Source organism: Spodoptera frugiperda, chromosome 9, assembly GCF_023101765.2.
Source record: "Spodoptera frugiperda isolate SF20-4 chromosome 9, AGI-APGP_CSIRO_Sfru_2.0, whole genome shotgun sequence".
Classification (NCBI taxonomy): domain Eukaryota; kingdom Metazoa; phylum Arthropoda; class Insecta; order Lepidoptera; family Noctuidae; genus Spodoptera; species Spodoptera frugiperda.
Window position 1 is genome coordinate 5651596 of NC_064220.1, and position 26973 is coordinate 5678568.

At 38.4% G+C, this 26973-nt stretch overlaps 1 protein-coding gene across 4 annotated transcripts in view; it reads left to right on the top strand.

Annotated features, from left to right (window-relative positions):
• The window catches only part of LOC118271123 (immunoglobulin superfamily containing leucine-rich repeat protein), a 380874-nt gene that overhangs the window by 35039 nt on the left and 318862 nt on the right, over positions 1-26973 (top strand). For 2 of the 4 annotated variants that reach the window (XM_035587058.2, XM_035587059.2), the window contains exon 2: positions 18004-18044. The exons of the other annotated variants lie outside the window; for them this stretch is intronic. The gene's annotated coding sequence lies outside the window, so the exon portion shown is untranslated. The remainder of the gene's footprint in view (positions 1-18003; positions 18045-26973) is intronic. 4 annotated transcript variants of the gene reach the window in all.

Here is a 26973-nt window from a genome sequence, read left to right on the forward strand (position 1 = left end):
TCATTGTATCCCTCATTGATTTAGTGATCGCAAGTACGATTAACAAGAGGTTCATAATATTAAAAAAAACCTAAAGATCTATACTATACAATACAATAATTGACTGCACGGTTGACGCGGTAGCTGGGCAACCGGCTGCCGTGTAACGTGTAGCGGGTTCAATTTCCACCAAGAAGCAACTCTTCGTGTGATCCACAAATTGTTGTTTCGGGTCTTGGTGTCATGTATATGTGAATGTTTGTAAGTTTTTAAACGCACATACGATGCAGTAGAAATACTAGTGTGAGGCCACGGTTTTTTTAAATAGCAGTAAAACGTAACTTCTCTCTTCACCATGACTAAAACTAGTGTCCCTTCATTAATAAAATATAATATGTAAGATAATAGCTTATAAAATGCTCTAATTATGTTATTATGACTTGATGAAGTTATTATACTTAGATGGTCAAGTTCGAGCCGGATTTGGGAACTAGACTTCCGATATAATAAATAAGAAGTGACCTTCGTCTAGTACTGGTAAAGCTACAAGTATATTTAATCTTACATATTACACACAATAATTAATGCAGTCCCGATGACGCGGGAATCGAACCTACAATACGAATAACAGCCGGCTGCTACGTACTGCGCCAACATACCATAAAATTCCCATGAAATCGTGAAAAAAGCTATGTACTATATACATATATTTCGTATATATGGATGATATTTGGTACAGTGGTAGATTATGGTTTGGAATAACACATAGGTCATGGGAACGCGGGTGAAACCACTGGTAGAAGCTAGTTCTAAAATATACAAAACACAAGGTGTACGAACTATCATTTTCCTATAGAACTCTAAAGAAAAATAAATTTAGGTCTCTAATATTCTGAAATTATTTTAGGTAGGTAGGTAATGACTTAAATGCGTGTCGCGACCTACAGCCAGCGAAACAATTATAACAATTTGGACATACACTTAAATCATTTTTAATTATTATAGTAATTGGTCTGTTTTAATTTAATATTAAACTTATTAGTTTAGCGTAAATTAGAGTATTCAATCTCATTTTTTGTTTCTTTATAATGACTTTCTTTTATGATGGCAACGTACCCGTGACTCCTCTGGTATTGCGAGAGTCTACGGGGGCGCTGACTGCTTACCATCAGCTGACCCGTCTGCTCGTTTGCATAAAAATAAAATGATATAAGAAAATAAACGAGGAGACGGATTACCTGATGGTATAAGCAATCGGCGCCCGAAACACCAGAGGCGTTACAAGTGCGTTTCTGGCCTTTGGGGGTTAGGAATTTGAGGATTGTTGGGGATTCGGGGATTGGGAAAATTGGGAGGGTGGTAATTAGGCTACGCATATAACGCAAGCGTTGTTTCACATCGGTTTTCTGTGAGGCCGTGGTATCACTCCGGTCGAGCCGGCCCAGCAGTGCCGAAGCATGGCTCTCCCACACTTAAACTGTAATTACATTAATCATTCAAGTAATACTTTTCTTTCTTCTATTGTAACAACAGCAAAATTACAACATGTAACAGCATAAAAAATATGTAAAAGGGACTAATACACTAGATAATCATTATATAAAATTGCCATAGAAATCCACATAATGATAAAGTCGTATAATTCACATAAAACTCCTTAATATCTTCCGATATTCAGCGCATTACTTCCATTAAAGCGCGGTGCCCACATGAATGGAGTAACACCTTATTTGTCAAAACCTTTTTTATGACGACGAAATAATAAAATGTATGAAATATATTGAGCGGGCCCTTTAATGTGACAGCTACTTGGTATAACGCACTCAATCCATTTTCCTGCTTCGACGAATTAAATTATATGTTTATACGTTTATATTATCAAAGAGCACCATTTTATATGGTATTTGATTTTGTAAAATTATCTATACCTAATGTATTTAAACGGTGCATTGTTTTGTCGTCAATTGGTTATTAATTTATGTATAAGTATAAGTAACATTTGTTTATTAATTATCTGATTGGTAACTGTAGGGCTTAGGGTGCCGCGTTTGATTCCTTAAATTTTATAAAATTAAATTATTATTTAACTATTTACAATAAAAAAAAAATTGTAGCACGGTATCTCCAATTATAATTATGGATGGCTTCCTTACTATCGATATGTTTCATATACAAACTGCTACTTTGCGGCGGTGCAACTTCGTAACACATCTTTCTTAGCTACATAGCTTAGTATCACTGGAAACGGTTACATAGTTTCACAGCTTAGCGTTTACATCTTCGTAGCATAGCTAATAGCTACATACCACATCTCTGGAAAGGCACCCTTAGGCACTAGTATTCAATTATTTCACCAAACAATCAATACATGTACTCTAGAGATTGGCCTCACAACAGATATCACATCTATTCACGGTAAACGACAACTTTCCGAACAAAAACGAGGTACATAATATATGACATAGCTCTTTCAGTTCTCGATATAAGTGTATTATTTAATGTTTCATGTTGAACATCCCTAAATAGGGAAGTTAGGGATGAGACTTCACATGCCACTTGGATATTGATATTCGAATACTCGATGGTCTTTATCGAATTTTTTGGTGAACGTGGCTATTTCCTTTTTTCTTCCTTTTTTAAAAAAAACGTTAATTCACACTAGGATTTTCTCCTATGTCGTGAGTGCGTTTACAAACATACAAGTTCATATACATATGATACCCAGACTCGGAATAACAATTTGTGGTCAAAGAGTTGCTCCGTGCGGGAATCGAAACCGCTACACATTGCGCGGCAGCCGGTCGCCCGAAGTCGGTTTAGTTTTTAAGAATTTTGAGGCAGGCATTGAAGTTCTTAGAATTAGCAGAATATTTAATTTGATAGTGTTTATTATCTTTTTAAGGATAAATAGATCATTGTTATGTTTAGACTTTGAAGGCACGTTTTACAATAGCTGTTATCCTAGAAATTGTTCTCAAAGTCTAATTAAAATTACTAATTAGCGCTAAGTAAGATTTTACTTTATATTACGAAAATAGAAGACAATAGAAAAAATAGGCCTTTGTGGCTATGAACTAGATTGATGGTGGGTGAAAGTTGAGGCTCGAGATCTAAGTCGGTTTGAGTATTTATAGAATGATGAATGATGATTACAGATGATCGCTAAATATTGCTGTTCGTTAGTCTCGCTAAAACTCGAGAACGGCTGGATCGATTTGGCAAATTTTAGTCTTGAATTATTTGTGGAAGTCCAGGAAAGGTTTAAAAGATGAGATATAAACATTTGAGGTGGTACGAAGTTTGTGGGTCAGCTAGTTAGCTACTATGTATGATACTTTTTAGACATCGTTACATTTCTACAAAATGATTAAAAAAAAATACATTCGTGCTTACTTTACCAAAATCTATGCACCTGTAAATAAAATACGTACAGTATTTAGAACTTTTTGATAACAACATTTTAAAACTATATAGCAAAAGCTAAAATTGTTTCACATGACTTCTGCTTACCTCTCAACACAATAGCAGCCCCGATAAAACAAAACAGTAAAACAAAGAAACGTCGCTTCACGAATTTGAATTCACTTACAGCACATTCACGAACAAATCGTAGCTTCCAATTCAAAGAATCGAGAATCGGTGCAAAATATAATAATAATAAATAGGAGACAGTGAAAATCTTTGACTGCGAACAATTTTCCACCTTCAAAAGTAAATACAAAGACCTATTGAGCTTCAATGTTCCGGAACACGACGCTCATCCAATAATAAATCTATTGTTTATAAGTATCTTCTTCAATTAAGAGCATTTGCTCAAACACTTCACCAATTATGCCGTTTGTGGTCAAATTTATGTAATGGCCCAAATCCATTGTTTTGTCAGAAGATCGAACTTTCTATAATGGTGTATTGATAATTGACAATAACTGCTTACGTCTTTGGGGATTAAGAGGCGTGCCGCTATTTTATCAAAATTCCCTCAATTCTGTGAAACAATGCTTATTTAAGGAAATCTGTAGTTACTAATAATTAACTGACTGAAGTTTTTTTTCTAATTACCATATGTATTATAATGGCAGCATAATTGGGTTTGGTGAGCCTACATAGTGATTATGCACTGTAAACTAGGCGCCATATTGTTTCGTTGGCTAATCATGCTCCGGCTTCATTGCCGGCTGATTATTCCATTAGGTATATAAAAAATCGTAAGCTGGTCAAAATGTGATGACTGGAATCCTCGAAGACCACAATTTTAAGAGTAATATCAATGAGAGATGTTGTCTTTTCATTTGTTGGTTCAAAAGAAAAAGTGGATGTTATATTAAAATATTACATCCACTTTTTACCATACATACATAAATAACATGATGTTTTGTATGATACACGTATTATTATATCATTTTAAGTGTGCGAGAAGAGCGGCTCGACAGGAGTGGTACCACGGCTTCACAGAAAATAAACTATTTCGACGTAAATTCCTAACCCCCAAAAGACCGGAAACGCACTTGTAACGTCTCAGGTGTTTTGAGTGTCCATGGGCGGTGACGATTGCTTACTATCAGGTGATCCATCAGCTCGTTTACCGCTTATACCATTAAAAATATTCTTTACTTAATTTAGTATACCTCTTCGTATTCCCTAAAAAAAAACAGTTTTCTTAAACTTAATGTATTTAAATATGGAACACCGACTATTCCAGAAGCTTTCCATAAGTACGTACTTTGTTTTATGTGTTTTTTACCTTCTAATGTAAATTAATGTTAATTCTTAAAACAGTTGCTTAGTCTGCCCCCACGCCTGGTTTAACTTAACTTAAACAAACGAGTTTACCTTGCCTGCCTCGTTGATATAAATTGTAAGTGGGAATACTAAGGACTTGGGTTAAGTATTATTGGATATTTGACCTTAAAATTATATATAAATAGGGATGAATTTTCAGCAAAACACTTTGGTTATTTAATTCGAGCTATACATAATGTATTTTCTATTGTGTCTTATAATATAGTGGCAGTCAATAGCTTAAGTTATCTGATAAAGTGAGAACTGAACTGAAGAAAATTAAAACAATAAATAAAAAGGACATTATATAAAGGGTCATAGGAAAAGGTAAAGAGATGTGTAAGAATCATAGCAATTGGCGTTTCATTGTCTCTACCTACCCCTATGGGAGACAGGCGTTAGGTTATATATGATAAAGAAAGGAGTCGGTGATGAGATTATACCTGATGAGAGAGATGTAACTTTGGATTAAGGAAATCGTAAATCTTAAGCCATTTCGAATTAAGACTAGCTTGAGATTACCAAATAATCTTACAAAGGAACTCAAATACACGTATTCTGATATGTATGCAGATTGCAGTGTGGTGCAATTAGTACTTGCTACCCAACTCTCTTTGTTTAATCACTAATGAGTGTAGTAGTTATTACTTATCACACGTGTGATTGCGTGTCAATGACCCTTACGTATATTTCAAGCTTATTTACTGTTCTTGCAAACCCTTATTTTGTAGAAGATGTCCATTGGTCAGCAGTGGACTCTCAAAAGTTTATACACATATACATTTTAGAAGATTTGATCATATTGAGATATTTTGGATTAAATTGACTGCCTCGTTGGTCGCAAGTGCGACTGCCGGAAAAGGGTCTCGGGTTCGATTCCCGGGTCGGGAAAAGATCACTCGGAGTTTTTCGGTTTTTCGAAAATTTCTCAGTGGTAGCACGGAGTCTTGAATTGTGTCCAGTATATGACAATGGGCTCACCTTCTATTACATTGGACTTATAACACAATTGGTGAAAAGTGGGTGTACATTGTATAGCGGCATTACGTTTCGTAATGAGCACCTCTTCCTACCCCTTCGGGGATAAAAGGCATGACGTTATTACTAAATCACAAAATAGAAAAAGTCGACCCATTTAACATTTACACATGCCACATGTAAGGTAATTGAACTTGAGTTAATTTTAGTTCGGGAGTTATACACTGATACTAAAAATAAATGCCTCCTTTATTTCTCATTGAAATCCTTTTGAGTGGCGATTCGACACGAACGAGTGAAGATTGGGTACTGACCAACAATAATACGTGATATTTGAAACATTTGAAATGGTTCTTAGTACTTACAGTGTGTAGGTGCTAAGTTTTTATGTTAATTACCTTGTTAGTAGATTTGTGGTAAGAATAATGAGTGATTCGCACAAAATTCAGGCTTTTTGGTTTTCTCTGAGTGATAATACATACATACACATAATATAATTACAATCACGGCTGGTTCCCATTGGGGAAGAGACCATAGAACGTCAAATGACATGATTTTGGCAAACCTCTATCGCTCCCTTTTCATGTTCGTCGATTGCGGTTGATCTTAATTAGACCCTTATTCAATTAGTATGATAAGTAATTATGAGTGTTAAATTGTACTATGTAAGTTTATCACCACCTATAATTTTAACTGGTAGGTTTTTTTATGGAATAGGGGGCAAACGAACATGCGGGTCACCTGATGGTAAGCGATCAGCGCCACCCATGGACACCCGCAACACCAAAGAACTATGCACAACAAAGCTTTATCTCTACGCATTGCCAAAGTGTCAAGTCGAATGCTGAAGTGTAGATCTGCGCGAGACACAAAGTGTTTTCTATTGTGTCTCATATACCAGCAGACTAGAGGTTAATACCCGGAGCTGCGGACTGCGTAACGGGTTACTGGGCTCCGATTCGAAAAGCAGGAGTAGAAACGGGGTGGTTTTTAGTCAGTAAGAGTCTGACATTGTCTTTTGCCTCATCTAAGGCGGGAGAAGATATTCGATGACTTTTCCCCCACAGAAAAACTAGATATTAAAAGGTTTTGGTTTATTAAGGTAGCGAGAAGAGTAGGGATGGTGACAGATATATTGTACTCTGTTGACATTACATAGTCCAAATAGCAGGTGATAATAATACATATACACGTTTGTATACCAAAATAGATTTTTTCTCAGAAATCGTTCTTAACAAATATAATATCTATTGAAGTGATCGTAACTTCTGTAACTACAATTTAATAATAATGTATTTTCTTAGGCATGTTATTACATATTGTATTTTGTTTTGCTTCAGTAATTGAAATAGTTTTTCATGCTATTATACGATACATTATATTGTTATTTATTTTCAATCTAACTAGTTTCATCAAATATGTTTGACTCGTGTATTCTAGATACAAACTTTGATAAATTTCTAATTGAATATCTTGATTTTTTTGGTTGACTAATTGTTTGTTAGCGCACATTTTGGCAAAAATATCTATAATATTGTTTTAAGGCTTTGACTGCCGATAGAAAACTCTTGAAGGCGAATCCTCTATTAACGTAAATCATCAGTGAGCTACGTGGCAGTTTGGTTTAGATATCTGAATCTTAAGTGTATAATGGCAGTGAAATCTTAGTAGTTTTGGCACATCCAACTCAATTAACTTGCAAAAGCAATAGAAAAAATGCACACCCAAAAGAAACATAATCAGTCACCAAAATTCCAACATGTACTACGGCGTAGCGCTACGCCGTAGTACAAACTCGTAGTACATCGCTACAAATCAACCGAGAAGGCATAACAGTCAATCATTTGTAAACAGCGGATGTGTACCACGTCCTTTGTCGCTAAATTGCGAATAAATTCACCCTGTAACATTTTCAAAGCGATTTTCATTATCTAAATTGTATGTAACATGTTTTTCTTTCATCCGATCGGCGTTAACGAGAACATGAGCAACGCAATCCTATTACAGCTTACGTAATTCAGTGCAGTGTTTCTATTCTAATTAAACGCATATTCACGTTTGTACTGGCGACGAATGTAAACCCCATTTAGTATTAATGCGGCTGTTTCGTCGCGCCTTAATTACAAGCAAACTTGCTGGAAATTATTCAGTTTTTAATTATAATACTGGATTAAGGAAGTGACCGAGTTTGTTTTGGTGACGGTTAGTGGTACACTTTGTTATTGTTGAATGTTTATTTTTGGTGACGTTCCTATTCTTAGTCTCATGTTGTTTCTATGTGGTTGGGTTGTCAGTGACAGTTTCTTCACCTTTCACACATACTGTACTATTATATGATGGGTGTCCCTATAAATACACCTCTGTCTACTCCCACGAATAAATAGGCGTACTGTGATGAAAGGCGTTGAAACGTCTTTTACGTTTACGAACGATTAGTTTGATACATGTTATTTTTACTGAGTGTAGCGTGTGGGTTTGTTGAATTGTACAAAAATGGTATATGAAGTTATTTCGGCTAAGTTACGAGCTTTTTATTAGTTTTTGTGTATCTTAAAGTTCACCTACTTACTTTTAATCCTCGAAAGGATAGGCAGAGGCGCAAACCCCTTATCATTAGTTATGTTGTACTGACAACATAACTGCTATGAGACTGCTCATACATGGTAATCATTTCACTTTCTCATCATTTCCTATTATTAGTAATGTATAATAAGTATGTGTATTGTCATGTGATGGATATAAAATTTAATCTGCGCTGTTAAAATTGCTCTCAAAACCAAAAATATCTAAATTAATTATTGCTTGTGGAGGCCCGGCTTCAAAGCCTTGAACACAGGCGCAAGGTCGCAAGCCTTTCCGTTTTTTACCGGATACATTTCGGAGAGTACGTGGGAATTGCACAACTTGATTCCCCCTAGTCCTTTTCATCATCGAACCACAAGACAATCGGCGAAGCGTCACCGCTTCATGGTAGATATCCCACCCACACGCACGAAGCGCTTCGCTTCAAGCGTCCTTGTGCGAACTGCTAGGGAGTGGAACTCCTTGCCGGAGTCTGTGTTTCCTGATGGGTATAACCTGGGTGTCTTCAAGGCCCGAGTGAATAGGTTGCTTATGGGCAGACGTGCTCCACCGTAGGCCGCATCATCACTTACCATCAGGTGAGATAGCGGCCAAACGTCGACCCATTAAATGTAAAAAAAAAAGTATTTTTCGGCTTACTCACATAACTATTTGACGAGGAACTTTACTAGTTTCAAGCCTTACTAGAGGCTCATATTCATGAGGAGCATTCTACGATGCGGTGACTGTTGCGCTGCTACAGTAGACAGGCAGTCATACAGTTGCCGTGTCGTATGTCATGGAATGCTGCTCAAGAGTAAGCCGAAAAACATAGTAATTAATTTAGTATGTCTCACGAAAGTTACAATATAAACGAAATACCGACTAATAAATCAACAAGACAGTGACAGTTACATAGTATATCAACATTTTACTTACCTATTTACTAGTTCCTTAGTTGGTTCACAATCTTTTATAACGTGATTTGTTTCACTATGTCCCAAAAGCGACATAAAATATTGCCAACGAAGAACGCATCTTGTGCCCTTGTGATTACCGTCATTATCCTTTCTCAGCGGCGGTCTGAGTGCCAGCAGTGGGAACATTAAAGAACTGATTATGTCATAAGTTATTGTAGACAATTTGTGTTCATCGTACTGTTGTTATAAAGTTCATTTTTGAACGTTTAGTCATGTGTTCAGTAAGGGAATGGTTTGATTATGAATTTCTAAGCAAAAAAAAATGATAGTGTTTCTACTCGTAATGATCCGGAAACTAAATAGAGGATATTACAATGTCAGTATTTTTTTTTCTCAAATTCAATGTTATATTTTTATACTAGGTACTTATGGTAGCAGCATAGCTTACAGCCCATTTGATGGTAAACGTATTTCGGTAACATTTGATGCATCACGAGTACGTTGCCAACTACGCATGAATTTAATGTCGCCATTTGAATCTTCATAATTCCGTTCTAATCAGAGACAGTCCATTTTACGTAAATATCATTTAACTTTCTACCTCGCACAGCAAAACTATGGGCGATAACATCGGCGATATTTCCGAACCGATAAGACCTTCAAACCGTCAAGAAAATAGCGTATTTTTTTTACAAGACCGGCAACGCACCTATGACTCCTCTGGTGATGCGGGTGTCCATGGGCGGCGCTGATCGCTTACCATTAGGTGACCCGTCTGCTCAATTGCCCTCTATTTCATAAAAAAATTCAAATAATGGACTTTTACATCAGTCATTTACCATCAGGTGACCCGTCTGCTCGATTGCCCTCTATTCCATAAAACAATCTAATAACGGAATTGGAATCCGTCATTATCTGTATTTAATATTCTCTGCTTACCTTTTGGCTTTGACTCACAATCAGCATCTCTATTGCCATATACCAAGTCTATAATTGTAATATGCAGGATTAATCTCGCAATATTGATTCGAACCAGCACTTAAAGAGACAAATATGGAACTAAGCGTTGATGCGATTTACATATTGATAAACAAGATTACATTACCGGCTTACAATCTGGTACTGAGGTAGTCTCTTAGGTAAATAGATTCAACATTCTTAATCACGTGTCCTTAGCAACAAGTCGATTGATATTTACGTACTAGTTAATGTTCGCGGCATCGCTCGCGTGTTACGGCCTTTGTGACTAATTAAAGTACTCCTTTGTGACTAATAAAGTTACCTGCTAATAAAAATCCCGTCAAAATTGGTTCAGTCATTTCAGAGATTAGCCAGAACAAAAACACAGACAAAAGTTGTAAAAAAATATTTTGGTGTATGTATGCATGTAGTAAACGGTTATTTCAATATTACAAACAGACACTCTAATATTATTTTTATGTATGTATAGATATACAACGTGTAACAAAATACCCATATACATCAAGAAGCCCTGGTGTATACAGGTTGAATAGAATCTCTACACAATGTTTCAGCAAAAAATACGTTTAAAAAAAAATTAGTACCAAATTGTTTGTTCTTGGTATCGCATAGTTCTTGATTTAAAATCATATAAACGTGTCACAACACTACAGGGATCACTCGCTAATATTATGCAACATTTCTTCTGTCAATCCGATCGCCTAGTACCTGTCTACCTAATTTTGATTCGCGCGGCGGGGCGATTGGAAAAATTCATAACTTGGTACCATGAAAACATGAGTTTAAAAAACCCTTCCCGTATCGTTTGTTATGTTATCTAGAAACCGTGAACTTGATATGTATACCCCCTTTTTGTTACACGTTGTATAGATACACGCATATATATGATAATGAAAAAGAATAATATACACACAAAATTATTCTAACTCCTGGAAAATTGTTGAAACACGTTTGCTAACATTAAAAGCGTTCGTAAGTCAAAGAAGAATCGTCGGCCGCCGCCGGTACCCCGACTCTCGAGAGCGCTCGGAGAGGCCGGGGTTGTGTAGCAGCACGGTTCGGAGAGATCGCTGTGGTGGGCGTGTATTTCTCTCCGAACCGAACTCTCGCCGAGTTCCACAACTCCCTTAGGGAGTTGGTCGCCGTCGTCGTCGGGTTCCGTTCCCTCCCCGTGCTTGTCCTCGGGGACTTCAATGCCAAAAACTTGGCTTGGGGTTCCCGGTTCACGGACGTTCGGGGTAGGATGGTGGAAGACTGGGCTCTGGAGACAGGCCTAGTCGTCCTTAACCGGGGTTCTGTCCCCACGTGTGTGCGGATGCAGGGTGAGTCGGTGGTGGACATCTCGTTCGCCAGCCCCGCTCTGTCACCGCGTGTCGTTGACTGGCGCGTTATGGAGGAGGTGGAGACGTTTTCTGACCACCGGTATATCCGGTTCAACGTCTCCGCCGAGTCCGCGGACCCGCCAGTCAGACAGGCCCCATGTGGCCCGCGTTGGGCGCTAAGACAGCTGGACCGGGAGCTTTTCCTGGAAGCCGCAATCGTGCAGGCCTGGGTGATACCACCGGACAGGCCTGCTGACATCAACGAGGAGGCAAGATGGCTCCAGGACGCCATGTCCAGAATATGTGACGTGGCGATGCCCCGGGTTCGGCCAGGTCAGCGCAAGCGCCAGGTGTACTGGTGGTCGCAAGAGCTGGCTGCTCTGCGCAATGCGTGCGTTGCTGCGCGCCGCCGGTACACGAGGCACCCCAGGCTCCGTATCCGCCCTCCAGACGCGGAGGTAAGAGAGGCGGAGTTGTACGAGGGGTACAAGGTGGCGAAGGCCGCCCTCAAAGCGGAGATTTGGCGGGCTAAGGAGGAAGCCCGCCGGCAGATGCTGGAGACTCTGAACAGAGATCCATGGGGGCGCCCCTATCGGATGGTGCGTGATAAACTCCGCACGTGGGCTCCCCCGCTGACTCAGAGTCTCCGGCCAGAGGTCGTAGAGGAAGTAGTCGGCGCCTTGTTCCCCCGACTACGGAGGGGTTTCACCCCTCCATCCATGACTCCGCCCCCTGCGGTGCCCAATGCGGGCCACAGTGACGACGACGACGACATCGTTCCGGAGGTGACCGAGGCAGAACTGAGAGCGGCGGTGCGCCGGATGGGCGCCAAGAACACCGCCCCAGGACCCGATGGCCTACATGGCAAGGCGTGGGTCCTGGCCTCGGAGGCTCTCGGGCCTCGATTAATAGGTCTCTACAGCGCATGCTTGGAGAGAGGCCAGTTCCCACTTCAGTGGAAGACGGGAAAACTGGTCCTCGTGAAGAAGCCGGGGCGCCCTGCGGACTCTCCGTCCGCGTACCGGCCCATTGTGCTGCTCGACGAGGTGGGAAAAGTCTTCGAAAGGATAATTTTGAACCGCCTCGTCGCGCACTTGTCTGGATTTGGGCCGGACCTCGCGGATGGCCAGTTCGGCTTCCGCAGAGGGCGCTCCACGGTGGACGCCATCATGCGCGTAAGGGACCTCACGACGGGGACTGCAGTGTCCGGGGGTAAGGTCGTAGTGGCGGTGTCTCTGGACATCGCCAACGCCTTCAACTCCCTACCCTGGAGCTGCATACTGGAGGCACTCCGGTATCACCGGGTTCCTACCTACCTCCGTCGTATAATCGAGGCCTACCTGACAGACAGGTATGTCACATACCCCGGTCACCAGGGCCAATGGAAAAGGCGAGAGATGTCGCGCGGAGTTCCACAGGGTTCGGTTTTGGGACCGCTCCTGTGGGATATCGGTTACGACTGGGTGCTGCGCACCGACCTCCCGAACGGCGTCGGCGTAATTTGTTATGCCGACGATACGCTAGTGTTAGCGCACGGGAGGTCGCACCAGGCGGCGGCCAACTTAATGGCGAGAGCGGTTGCGACAGTTGTTGACAGGATCCGGCAATTGGGACTCGAGGTGGCGCTCCACAAGTCCGAGGCCATGTGCTTTCATGGCCGCGGGAACGCGCCACCTCCGGGTGGGTCCCAAATAACGGCGGGAGGGGTTTCCATCGGCGTCGAGACTACGATGAAGTATCTAGGACTCGTCCTCGACAGTCGATGGAACTTCGTGGAGCATTTCCGACGTTTGGCTCCTAAGTTGGAACGGACGGGGGCTGCGCTTAAGCGGCTCCTGCCAAACCTCGGGGGGCCAAATGCCTCCTGCCGGAGGTTGTACGCGGGGATCGTGCGGTCCATGGCCCTCTACGGCGCCCCTGTGTGGGCGCCGAACCTGATGCGGCGACCAGCTCGGGCGCTGCTCACGTCTCAGAGGGTCATGGCCATCCGGGTGATCCGAGGCTATCGCACGATCTCCGGAGAGGCGGCGAACCTCCTTGCCGGATTACCGCCGTGGGATTTGGAGGCGAAGGTGCTCGCGCGCGTCTTCAGTTTGCGCGCCGACGCGTGTCGCCGGGGCGAAACTCCACTGCCGCGCCAGGTCAGTGCGTGGCGGGACGAGCTCCGGCGCGATCTCATGGCGGAATGGCAGCAACGACTGTCGCAACCGAGGGCTGGGCTCGCTGTTATCGCAGCGGTAAGTCCCCTCTTTGAGGAGTGGCTAGAGAGGCGCCACGGCGTCCTCACCTACCGCCTGACGCAGGTGCTTACCGGACATGGGAGTTTCGGTAGGTTCCTGTTCCTTATTGGGCGGGAGGAAACGCCCGGGTGTCATTACTGTGAGGACCGCCCGGAGGACACGGTAGAACATACGGTGGCGGTGTGCCCTGCGTGGGCAGAGCACCGCCAAGTCCTCAGGGATGTGGTCGGCGACGGCGACCTCTCGCGCCCGGCACTGGTTCAGGCCATGGTGCGGAGCGAGAGGGACTGGGATGCCGTCTCCTCCTTCTGCGAAGCAGTCATGCTAGCTAAGGAGGAGGCGGGGCGCGTGAGAGAACAAACCTCCTCACGCCCCAGCCGTCACGAGAGACACTCCGGGCGTAGGGGATCGCGAGACGATCTCCGGCCACCGTAAGTGCGGGCCTGCGGACGGCGAGCAAGGGTAGCTCGCCGCCCGAACAGATCCAGACCCGTGCGTGCGGCGCGTCGCGTTCCGCGCGCGCCTCAAAGAGCCATCAGACCACCACAGATGGGGCCCAGCAGGGCTGATGCCTGATCCGGAGCTGCGGACTACCTAGCGGGTTTACCGGAGCTCCGGGTCGAAAAGCAGGAGAAGGAACGGGGTGGTTTTTAGTCAGTAAGAGTCTGACACTCCCTCTCGCCTTGCCCTAGGCGGGAGAAGTCATTGGATGATTTTCCCCCCTCAAAAAAAAAAAAAAAAAAAAACAAAGTCAAAGAAGAATGAAGAATAATATTGTGTTTCCTATATTTCCAGTATAATAATAAACTTTACCCTTATTATTTTAAAATCATCTTTTCCATTCACAAACGGTTTAGTTCAGGGAAAAAGTCAAAGGTTTATTAAGTGAAATTAAAAAGAATGATACGCGAAAACCGCAGGTTTGATTAGACCCTTTCTTTTAGAAAAAGAAAGCAAAGAACATAGACGACGTGAAATGACAAACATGAAAGTTGCTAACAAGGTTTTTCAGTGGTTAATGGGTCAGTAGTAAAATTTTGTTTGCACATAAAGAATTCTATTCACTTTGTAGGAGCGAATTTTTGCTGTGCTCCGGTACCTATGCAGGAAAAATCTGCAGCGTTTATGGTGCATAGGATTTAATTATTAAAGTGTAAAGTCACGAAGTGCCAGTTTTGCCTAACACGAGGTTTTTGCTTTTGGTTTGGAAGATTATTTGTCAGTAATTTACTTAACATTTAAACTTTATTTTTTTATGAGTTTCGTTCATTTACAATTTGAGTTTTTTGTTACTTTAGCATGAGTCCTGGTGGTCCAGAGGTCCAAGATTTCTCATGTATGAGGTTGTAGTTTCGAAATATACCAGCGACAAGTACCAATGTGATTTTTTCCAAATTATACGTACTTTATAAAATTTTTATGCTACGATGATGTAATAGCTAAGCAGTGTAACTTTACGTCCGTTTCCACTGATACTAGTCTATGTAGCTGTAGGAAGAAGTGCAGCTCGAGCATGCGATGTATCGGTAGTAGGGCAGCCATCCATAGCACGCATATTTCCATATAAAAAACATAGCTTAGCTGAGTCCGTTTCCACCAGTGCTAGGCTATGTATACCAAAGAATATGATTGGTGGAAGCCAAATGCATCCACAGCAACATAGCATAGCACATCTCTGGTAGAAAAGCACTCTTATTAGTTAGTTAGTAATGTACAAATTTTATGTAATTGATAGGTGTGTCCTGTGGTATTATAAAAGTGGTTAGGTTACCTTCTATTTCGGAATTTTTAAAGTCTGAAAATTTTCATGAATGTTTAACTATCGTGTGGATAGTTAAACGGTCTGTTTCAGTCGGCCTTGAAACCTAAAACTTGTTTGATCGTTTAAAATATACAGTTTACAACAAGGCTTTGAATTTTTGTTGTAATATTGAAATAATAAATTATAAGGTTTACTTATATGGTTTAATATTATATGTCTACTGTCCTTGTCGATTGACTAGACCCTTTAATATTTTTTTTAAATAAATATGCCCCACTCTATTATATTCTCCTGTGTTGTGGGTGCGTTTACAAACATACAAGTTCACATGTATATCACACCCACACGAAACAACAATTTGTGGATCAAATAAAGAGTTGCTCCATGCGGGAATCGAACCTGCTACATTTCACCCGTTGCTGCGGACTACCTAGCGGGTTTGCCGGGGCTCCGGCTCGAAAAGCAGAAGTATAAACAGGATGGTTTTTAGTTAGAGTCCTCCCTTTTGCCTCGCTAAGGGCGAAATTCATTGGATGATTTTTCTCCCTTAAAAAAAATATTCACTAGAATCATAATATCATAATGTGCACAAAAATAAGCATATCTTTACAAAGATAGAAAGAAAAACTGGAATCTCCAAGAAAGTGTCAACTTCTCACATATCATATTAGTGTGAGCATATCCGTCGGAAGTTGCAACATATATCATAGTAGTGTACTTCCAGTTCTTATATCCATGGGAATAAAGTTGACGTTTTATCGTCTGGGAGCAGATTTCCTTTCAAAGAAATTGTATAAATTATTGCATGTATACAAGATTGGCTTCGGGTAGTAAATCCGGAGCTGTCGGATGGAATCGATATATTTCCTTTTTTATTTCTTTTCCTTTTTATTGTTCGGTTGTCTGAAAATGCAAATTTCCGTGTGATGAACTTTGCTCTTGGAATTTGGTAGTACAGCTTCTCTTTGAGACCGAAATTAATATTTTGACTGCCAAAAATAATCCGTTGAAAGCAAATCTTCCACCAGTGCCGATTATTTTTGCCCCCCATGGCGGTTAGCGTGTTAATGTTAATGGTATTTTATTTTTTGTAAATCATTTAATCCTTGTTACTGCTAAGAATTTTGAAAAAAATTAACAGCATAAATGTAGCAGAGGTAAAATCACATTAATATTTTGTTTGTTTTTGTGTTTATCCGTTAATCACGTTGAAACTACTGAATAGATTTCTATGAAATTTGATATACAGACCGGGTATGAGCTGAATTGGGTGATAGGATACTTTTTGTCCTGCGGGAAAGTGAGCGAGGCCGCCTGCAGAAGCTAGTATAACACTTACATTCGATTTCGTGTCGGGTATAAATACAAAAAAAAAATATTAATTTGTCGCCCCCATAACTCAAAAATGGCTTGACCGGCCATTATTGGAAGTTTACATAAGGAATATGTTACGTACATAAAATAAAAAAATATAAATAAAAGGTGAGGTACCAATGATGATAATAAAAATTGCTGTGTTCACTACTAAATAAAATGGCTTTGAGTATTTTTTGTTGAACGATGTTGGATTTTTTTTAAGCCGTGTTGTGTACACGGTTATGGACATAAATTGTTCGAAAACAAATAGAGGGGATTCAGTTTTTTTTTAAAGTTAGTCGATGTCTCGTTTTTATTTTGAATCAATCTTGTTTATCATGTCAAGTTCTTCTTTTTGTTGATAGTTTTTATCGGAATGTTATTGGGACTAATCCTATTAATATTGGAAATGTGAATATTTGTGAGGGTGTATTAGTATGTATGTTGATTTTCCATGAAAAATCCTGAATTGAATTTTATTAAACTTGGCACAGAGATAGATTGTGTTATTATACCTAGTTTAGAACAACACATAGGCTTCTTATCCTGATAATACAAACAATACCGCAGGCAGGAGATAGTCTTACATGTAACATCAGTAAGACCTATTTTATACCAGTTATATTTTTATTGTTATTAAAAAAAACTTTGCCCCCACACTAGAATTGTCTCGTGTATCATGAGTTATAACATACAATTTCGGCATCATATGATACCCAGACCTGAAACAACAATGTGTTTGAAAAACAACATTTGTAGGCCGCTTATGTTTATATTTATATTTCTGAAGGATACATGCATTTGTCAAATGACGCAACGTGGACAGTTACCCTTAGTTGAGTACCATTTCTGAAGACTTTTTTTAAGAGGAAAAATCATTTAATGACTTCTCTCGTCTTAGGCGAGGCGAGAGGCAGTGTCAGTGCTCTTACTGACTAAAAATCCACTCCTTTTAAAACCGGAGTCCCGGTAAACCTGCTAGGTAGTCCGCAGCTCCGGATTGGAGACGCCTATGTCGGTAATAATATAGTCATAAGTATTATAAGTATCATATAATTTAATAAAGAGTGAGCCAAATGTAATTAATGAACGTATTAATCAAGTATTATTGTCATTATTTCCAGATTGATACCGGATTGCAAAGGAAAGGATCACTGATTAATAAGTAAGTTATTGATATCATAATTTCTTTATGGAATTAATCTATTCATTGCAAATATATCGTTCGATGAAATACGAGATTAAAACGGCTGTTAGAGTGCTTTTCTACAAGAGATGTGCTATGCTACGTTGCTGTGGATGCGTTTGGCTTCCACCAATCATATTCATTGGTACACATAGCTTAACACTAGTGAAAACGGACCGAGCTAAGCTATATTTTTTGTCTGATAAGATGCGTGCTATGGATAGCTTCCCTACTATCAATACATCGCGTAGTCGAGCTGCGCATCTTCCTCCCACTGCTACATAACTTAGTATCAGTGGAAACAGTCACGTAGCTTCACAGCGTTTACATCTTCGTAGCATAGCTACATACCCCATCAGCACCCTTAGACTCGAGAATTACCTAATTAAAAAAAATCTTGTATGGAGGTGAAGCCACATGAGTAAATCTAGTATATTAATGCTATATAATAATGTTCTTAAAATATATGCGAAAATGTAATCTAAAACATAATCTGTCATTAAGTTTCTGCAAGCCAAACACATGAAACGTTGATTTATTCTTCGATGATAAATTGTTTAAATATCCGACGTACTTAGGTACAGTTTGAGACAAAAGTCTTATGAAAAAGGGTTGTTTATTATAACCAAATAATAATTTTGTTTTCAAATTAGTAGTTCATATTGAAAGTATACATGCTTAATCACACTAATCACTACATAGTATAAAACAAAGTCGCTTTTTCTGTCATGTTGTATGTCCCTATGAACGCTTAAATCTTTAAAACTACGCAACGGATTTTGATGCGGTTTTTTTTAATAGATAGAGTAACTCATGAGGAATGTTTTTATGTATAATACAGGTATAATATATCATCATTGCACCATGCGAAGCTGGGGCGGGTCGCTAGTTAATATTATAAATGTGAAAGTTGGTTAGTTTGGATGTTTGTCCGTTAATCACGCTGAAACTACTGAGCGGATTGTGATGAAATTTGGAACTGACAAGTCAGATAGCAAGTTTAGATAGGATACTACTTTATCAAAAGGGAATGTGACCGCTTGCAGGAGCTAGTTAAATATAAATTCCAAAATATACATAGACATAAATAACAGCCAAACGTCGACACATCAAATGTAAAAAAATATATATTATTTACCAAATAGAATTATGTTACATTTTCATAAAATTTCAGTACAGTGTGAGAATAAAAATATTAACAAAAATGTAGTTTTATTACCTAATAGCTAGAATTAGGTGTATTAACTCGAAATTTGAGTAAGTAAGGCTAAGCTACTATTAATCTTATGTCTTAAGCATTTGATCTCAAACTCCAATTACTTTGAGCGAATTAATACAATGTTTTCTAGACAAAGTAGTTTCATTGTTTATCTTTTTCTTGTTTTATTTGTTACTCAAAGTCTGGGCCATTTATTTCAATTAGACCACTAAAGTGCTTTTGGAAATCACTACAACTATGTCAGTCATTTCGTTTTAAAATGTTGCGAGGAAGAATTTGGACGAAAATATAGACAAAGTCGGGAATTCTGGTAGATGTTCTGCAATTGATTGACTGTGTTTAATATTGGACTTTGTTACTGGTGCACAAGACCGCATTTACCATACGCCTTTGACTACTATTTTGAATACTGGTCAGAACTAAACTTTTTAAGATTACTTAGACACCACTGATAAACGGTGAAGGAAAACATTGTGAGGAAATTACTAATTATTAGTTTGAAATCGCTAACCCGTATTGAGCCAGTGTGGTGATTAATGCTCAAACCTTCTCCGTGTGAAAAGAGGCGTTTCTTCAGCAATGGCTACTTATAGGCTGTTGATGTGATCCATATTCAGACTATGAGTACCATGTAAAATATTTAAAAAAAGCAACGTAACTCCTTCTATCCCCGAAGGGGTAGGCAGAGGTGCTCATTACGACACGTAATGCCGGTATACAATGTAGAAAAATATTTTGTACTAAATAAATTTTGTAACACTTTAGTCATTAAATGTACAGCAACATATTCGAGCAAGTTTCGTGGGCAAACTCGTGAAGGGGCCGCTCCATTAGCAGATTTCACTTATATTACGAGTTTCTTTAAAAAGCCTGCAACTGAGAGGTTCTTAAGATAATCACTCTAAGCTTTGTGTAAAGTTTATTTTTGAGAAAATTCACGCTGCGGTACTGCGAAGCTGTGTACTATGTGATGGTATTTAATTGTACCATGATGCTTTTTACGTATTTATTACACACACACAACTTCACGCCTTTTATCCCCGAAGGGGTAGGCAGAGGTGCACATTACGGCACGTAATGCCGCGATACAATGTACACCCACTTTTCACCATTTTGTGTTAAAGTCCCATGTAATAGGGGGTGAGCCTATTGTATTGTATTTACACAATTCCAGACTCCGTGCTACTACCGAGAAATTTTCGAAAATCCGAAAAAGCCCAGTAATACTTTGCCCGACCCGGAGATCGAACCCGAGACCCCTTGTTCGGCGGTCACACTTGCGACCACTCGACCAACGAGGCAGTCGTATTTATTTCTGTTTTTAAATTATAGAGTGCTTGCTGCAGTGGTTATTAATATAATAGGGATGATGACGGGGTATGAAAATTAAAAATTTATTCAGTCCCTCAGTTAGGTAATGAAAAAATATTAGACACGTATATATTTTTTTATTTTGTCATACAAGATACAATACTTAGGTAAAACGATTCAAAGTATGAGTAGGTGCTGACTACGTCACTATTGAGTATAAAACGTCATCAAAAGTGACGTCACGCGACATTTCAAATCAATATTCGACGTCGAAGGTACTAGTTTCTGCAAGAAAATATTAAATACGTAAGTATCTAACGTTTTAAAATAATCTTGAAATTGTGTGTTTGTAAATGCACCTACGACACAGGAGAAAATACTAGTGTGGGGTAACATTTTTTTAAATAGAAAAAAAAGGTATTAGCCACGTTCACCAAAAAAATCGATAAAGACTATCGAGTATTCGAATATTATCGATTACCCAAGTGACATGTGAAGTCTCATCCCTAACTTCCCTATTTAGGGATGTTCAACATGAAACATTAAATAATACATTTATATCGAGAACTGAAAGAGCTATGTCATATATTATGTACCTCGTTTTTGTTCGGAAAGTTGTCGTTTTATATAAAAAAAAAAGTATACCGATATCGAACCTTGGTCTCGTTGTGCGGCAGCCAGTTGCTCAGCCACCTCAATCGAAAGTAGATAGTGACTTTTATTTTCAGTGTCTTAAGTATATTCCTCCAGTTATGTACTCAACGCATTTAGGCAATTACTTATATACACGTGTTGAAGTTAAGTAGTTTAGTAAATTTTTGAACAATGTATTCTTAGAACATTAATTAAGAGAGACTTGTATTTCACAACAGCTCTTGTAAGCCAACGAAGCTCCCAGTAAAATAATCTAAACACCAACATTACATTGTCTATCCAAACCAGAATTAATTAAAAGTAAATATGACATGACTTTAAACATAACAAATGTGTATAAGGAGAAGAATAAATGTGGAATTTCAGTACATAAGTGTATCAAGCTAACAGGACCAGTATAAACTGACCGTCGAATGTGAGGAAAGGTCATAGAAACACAGACCTTGATAAACTGGTTGTGTCTAGCTTGATGTAATATGTGGAAATACTTATACCTTTTGCTACGGACTGTATAAACTGCCTAAGTAAATTTCAAGCACCCTGTATAATGGCCAGGACTAATTCCACATGGGCTGATACTACCCGCCTTAATTCGACAAAGAATTTACGGGTTTTCGGGTATATACATAATATGTATTACATTACTTCTAGCACTATTTTTTTACTTTACAATTTGTATTGTATTTTGTTAGAAAATAAAATATTTTTTTGTCTTATCTATCCATCTATCCATTGTCACGCTTTTTTATTTCCCGAAGGGGTATGCATAGGTGCAAATTATGACACGTAATACCACTGTACAAAGTACACCCACTTTTCACAATTTATGTTATAAGTCCCATGTTAAAGGAACATATTGCCATAATTATATCGGGCACATTTCCAGACTCCGTGCTATTACTAAAAAAAATTCGAAAAACTGAAAAAATCCCAGCAATACTTTACTTTGATTGGTGGAAGCCAAACGTATCTACAGCAACGTAGCATAGCGCATGTAGTGGAAAAGCACTTTCATACTAAGCAGTGTATGTCTTGAGGCTGATATGATAATATTAAGATATTCAGTAATTATAGAAAACTGTATACTAAATTGTATATTAAGTAGGTTTATTATGTATCCTAAACCTTACCATAAACGTATGTTGCGTCACGCCCTTATTGATATAACCTTGAGACGTCCTCTAAATAGGCTATTTTGCATTATAATAATCGTATTTACAACGATATCACTTAAAACAAAACTCAAGTATAAGGCCTGATAAGTTAAAAATATTAGTAAACATAACCTCTTTGCGGTTGTTGACACAACTCCTTTGTTTGAAACTACTTAACTTTTCTAGCAGTTTTCTTGACTAAATCAACTTCAATTTTTCATATTATTACATAACTTCCATCTTACTGTCTCCTTCTCTAACTTTCAATATGATTCTAACTCGCAAAGCCCATGCTCGCCAAGAGGAGTCAAAACTCAACCTGGCTTTGAGCGAACTAAAGGCTTCAAAAGAGTTGTGTGATCAACTGCTGAAAGAAAGAGATGACAATGAGAGGGAATTCCTAGACGTTTTAAATAATAATAAGAAACTGAAATGTGAAATGGCTCAGTTACATACTCAACACACTGAAGCCATTGAGGCTCGGGATAGGCTCCAATTTGTTGTGGACGGATTCAGTCAGTGTAGCATTGAGTACGAACAAACATTACATAGTAAAGCTCTTCTAGAACATCAGCTACATGAGGCCAATAATCAAATTAGCCACCTTGAAATGATTAACCACAACATCACGGCCAGTCTGAATAACAGTCTCTTCAGCGAATTGGTGTCAGCCCGTGCTTCTCAATCACAACAAATAGACTTGAATCCATTGACAATAGATTTAACGGGTGAAAGTGATTCATGTCATTCTAAAAAAAATCCTTGTTTTAGTAATAATAAACTAAAAAAATATATTAAGATCAATAAATTTATAACAAAAACCAACAGATTGATTAAAAGACAAAAGTTTTTTATAAAAAATGTTAAACTAAATAAAGAACGTTTCCGGCTTCTAAACCAACTAAATATTTACTCTTCAAGATTAAATAAAAATAACAGGAAGTATGAAACTGACACCCACAACCTACAATTAGAGTTAGACCATTTAACTGCAAAGTTGCACACCATGACCAACAAATATAGTGCATCTGAAAAACAAATGAGAGAATACATGTTGGCGATGGATGAGTTAGTGCGGTCACAATCACAGGAGAACCAATGTGAGAAATGTGATTCTAGCAATGTACTGCCTGCTTGTACTTTGCCACCATGTGATACCACCTTGTCTCATGGTGCCAGTTTATTACTTCCTAGCCAATGTAATAATAATTTTAGCTGTAATAACAATAATGTTGTGATCTTCAGTGATGAGATTGGTAAAAACTTAGGTTCCTTATTGACAAGTAAATACCCTGGACAATCAATAATAAATCACTGTATGCCTGGCTGTACTTTTGGTAATATTTTGGAGAGAATTATTAATTATAATTTTAATCATGATGCTACCCTCATAATTATTTGTGCAAATAGAGGTAGTTTGAATAAAAATAATTTTCTTAAATATCATAGTTCTCTTGTAGCACTTAAACTAAAGCAAATAATTTTGTTTACATTACCTTACAGCAATAGCTTGCCACAGGAAGAAAATAACCATAGATATAAATTAAATGTTGCAATGTGTAATTGCATAAATTATAATTTATGCAATTACACAAATGTACATATTATTGACACCAACAATTATGTTGGTAAACATGTATATTTGACGAAAGATAGGTACTATCTTTCCAGGTATTATTTAAGACAGATAGCTGTGTCGCTATCATATTTTATTAATATAACAGCCAAAAACTTGGCTAAACAGGTTGCTCCTATTGAGCAACATTCAAATATTGACATAGCTCAAAATAATTGTATTAGTATTGACATTTCCCATAATTTAAATTAAAAAATAAGACAAGAGAGTCCACCTCTTGCAAATATAACAGTAATGTTATCAATCTGGTTCACCAAAATATACAAGGTTTTTTGAGTAAGGAATTAGAAATAGAACTATTTTTAAATTGTAATAGTATTGATATTCTGTGCATTACTGAGCATTGGTTGAAATCTCATCAACTAATGTTCAACTTTGGTAATCATCAGATTGGTAGCTCGTTCAGCAGGGAGAACGCTATACATGGTGGTTCACTAATTCTACTAAATAACAAACTTAAATTTAAAGAACGCAAGGATATAGTTAGTTACTCTGTTGAACGTACTGTTGAAATAGCCTGTGTGGAATTAGAGCGGTTTATTGTTTTAAGTGTGTATAGACCACCTACTGGTTTGTATGACTGTTTTGAAACAGTATTAGATGAAGTACTAAATAAACTCAGTAGTTCAAATAAATTCATCATTACTTGTGGCGACTTTAATGTAAATTTGTTAGAAAATTCTAGTTTAAGTACAAAAATTGTAAGTTTATTTGCCTCATTTAACCTCACGAACTTGTTTCTGGAGCCCACTAGGATAACTCCTACTAGTGCCACTTGCCTAGATAATATTTATACTGACATTGTACCAACTAATAAACAAATAATATCATTGCTTGATTCAGATCATTGTGGACAATTAATTTCAATAACAAATAAAGTAAATAAAGTGTCGAAACCACATATTATTGTTAACCCAAAGACTGAAAGACGCATTGAAACTTTCAAATCTAAACTCACTGACAAAATACCTTTATTATTAAGGAATAAAAAATCTAATAACTTGTGTGATGAATTTTTTAACATTTACCATACCGAGTTTAAGTCCACCTTCACACCTAAAACCATACCAGCTCATGGCAATGCGTCTTTCAATCAATGGGCAACTACTGGCATCTATAAGAGTAGGAAACGCCTATATGAGCTTTATAACGAGAGGACATATATTAATACAACTGAATTTAGTGAATATGTAAAGAAATATTCTAAATTATTTAAAAAAGTTTGCTTAATTGCAAAATCTTTATACTTGAGCTCTAAAATAAAAAACAGTGACAATGTAATTAAAGCGACCTGGAGTATTATTAACAGTGAAACAGGGAGGTCTAAAGAGAAGAGTAGTGAATTTAGTCTTATAATTGATAATAATGTAATTAAATCGGATGCAGAAGTCGCAGCTGCATTTGAAAACTTCTTTTCGGACGTTCCTGTATCCACTACTAAGTCTTTGAACTCATCTCCCACAGTTGCAGAATCTTTACTAAAAGAAAATGTTGCAGCTTGCAATTTAGGCTTCTCTTTCGAACACATAGATTATACCGATATAGTCAAAACGTTCCATACCTTGAACAAGAAAAAGACTGCAGATCTGTGGGGTAATTCTGTGTACATTACCGGCTCTGTAATAGATATTGTAGCACCCGTATTAGCTCTAATCTTTAATAACTGTGTCGATCGTGGTGTGTTTCCTGATCTCATGAAGAATAGTAAAATAACTCCGTTATTTAAATCGGGTAGTACTTCTGACCCCACTAACTTTAGACCTATTTCAGTACTACCTACATTCAGTAAAATTTTTGAAAAAATTATTCTACATCAGTTGCAAAGATTCTTTAATAGAAATAAATTATTACATGGAAACCAGTTTGGTTTTACAAGGGGTCGTTCAACAACTGATGCCGGTGTTGAACTTCTTAACCACATTTATGATGCATGGGAGGACTCGGCCGACGCATTGGGTATTTTTTGTGACTTATCCAAGGCGTTCGATTGTGTCCCTCATGAAACACTGATCAGGAAGCTATCCCATTATGGAATACGGGGCAGCTCTCTGGATCTTCTTACTTCATACTTGAGTGATAGGATTCAGAGAGTCGACATTAACGGAAAAGTTTCCTCCGGGTCTATTGTTAGGATGGGTGTTCCGCAGGGGTCAATTCTCGGCCCGTTTCTCTTTCTTATTTATATTAATGATTTACCTTACCTTGTGAAGGATAACCATGGGATAGTACTGTTTGCTGATGATACATCTTTATTGTTTAAACTCAAACGTGGACAATTAGTCAGTGATCATGTAAATAGTGCTCTCTCAAAAATAGTACGCTGGTTTAGTGCCAATAATTTATTACTTAATGAATCAAAAACTAAATGCATTAAATTCACAACACCAAATGTTAGACATGTGAAAACCAGCGTGCTAATCAAGGGCGAGGAGTTGGACCCTGTAGATTCAACTGTCTTTTTAGGTATAACTCTGGACGCTAAGCTACAGTGGGCTCCACACGTAGATAAGTTGTCGAAAAGGCTCAGCTCTGCAGCATATGCCGTTAAAAAAATTAGAAATTTGACCGATGTAAATACAGCGCGATTAGTATACTTTAGTTATTTTCATAGTATCATGTCATATGGTATCCTCCTGTGGGGAAATGCTGCTGACATTCAGTCTGTCTTTGTGCTGCAGAAAAGAGCCATTCGATCAATTTATAATCTTAGTCCGAGGCACTCTCTTAGGGAACTATTTAAAGAAATTAATATATTGACTGTTCCTTCTCAATACATTTATGAAAATGTAGTGTATGCTCACAAAAACATTAATTTATTTAAAAAGTATTGTGATATACATAATATAAACACTAGAAGTAAAAACAAATATATTGTTCCCACTACTAGACTTAAGAAAATAAGTGGTTCATTCAGATGTCAATGCATACGCTTTT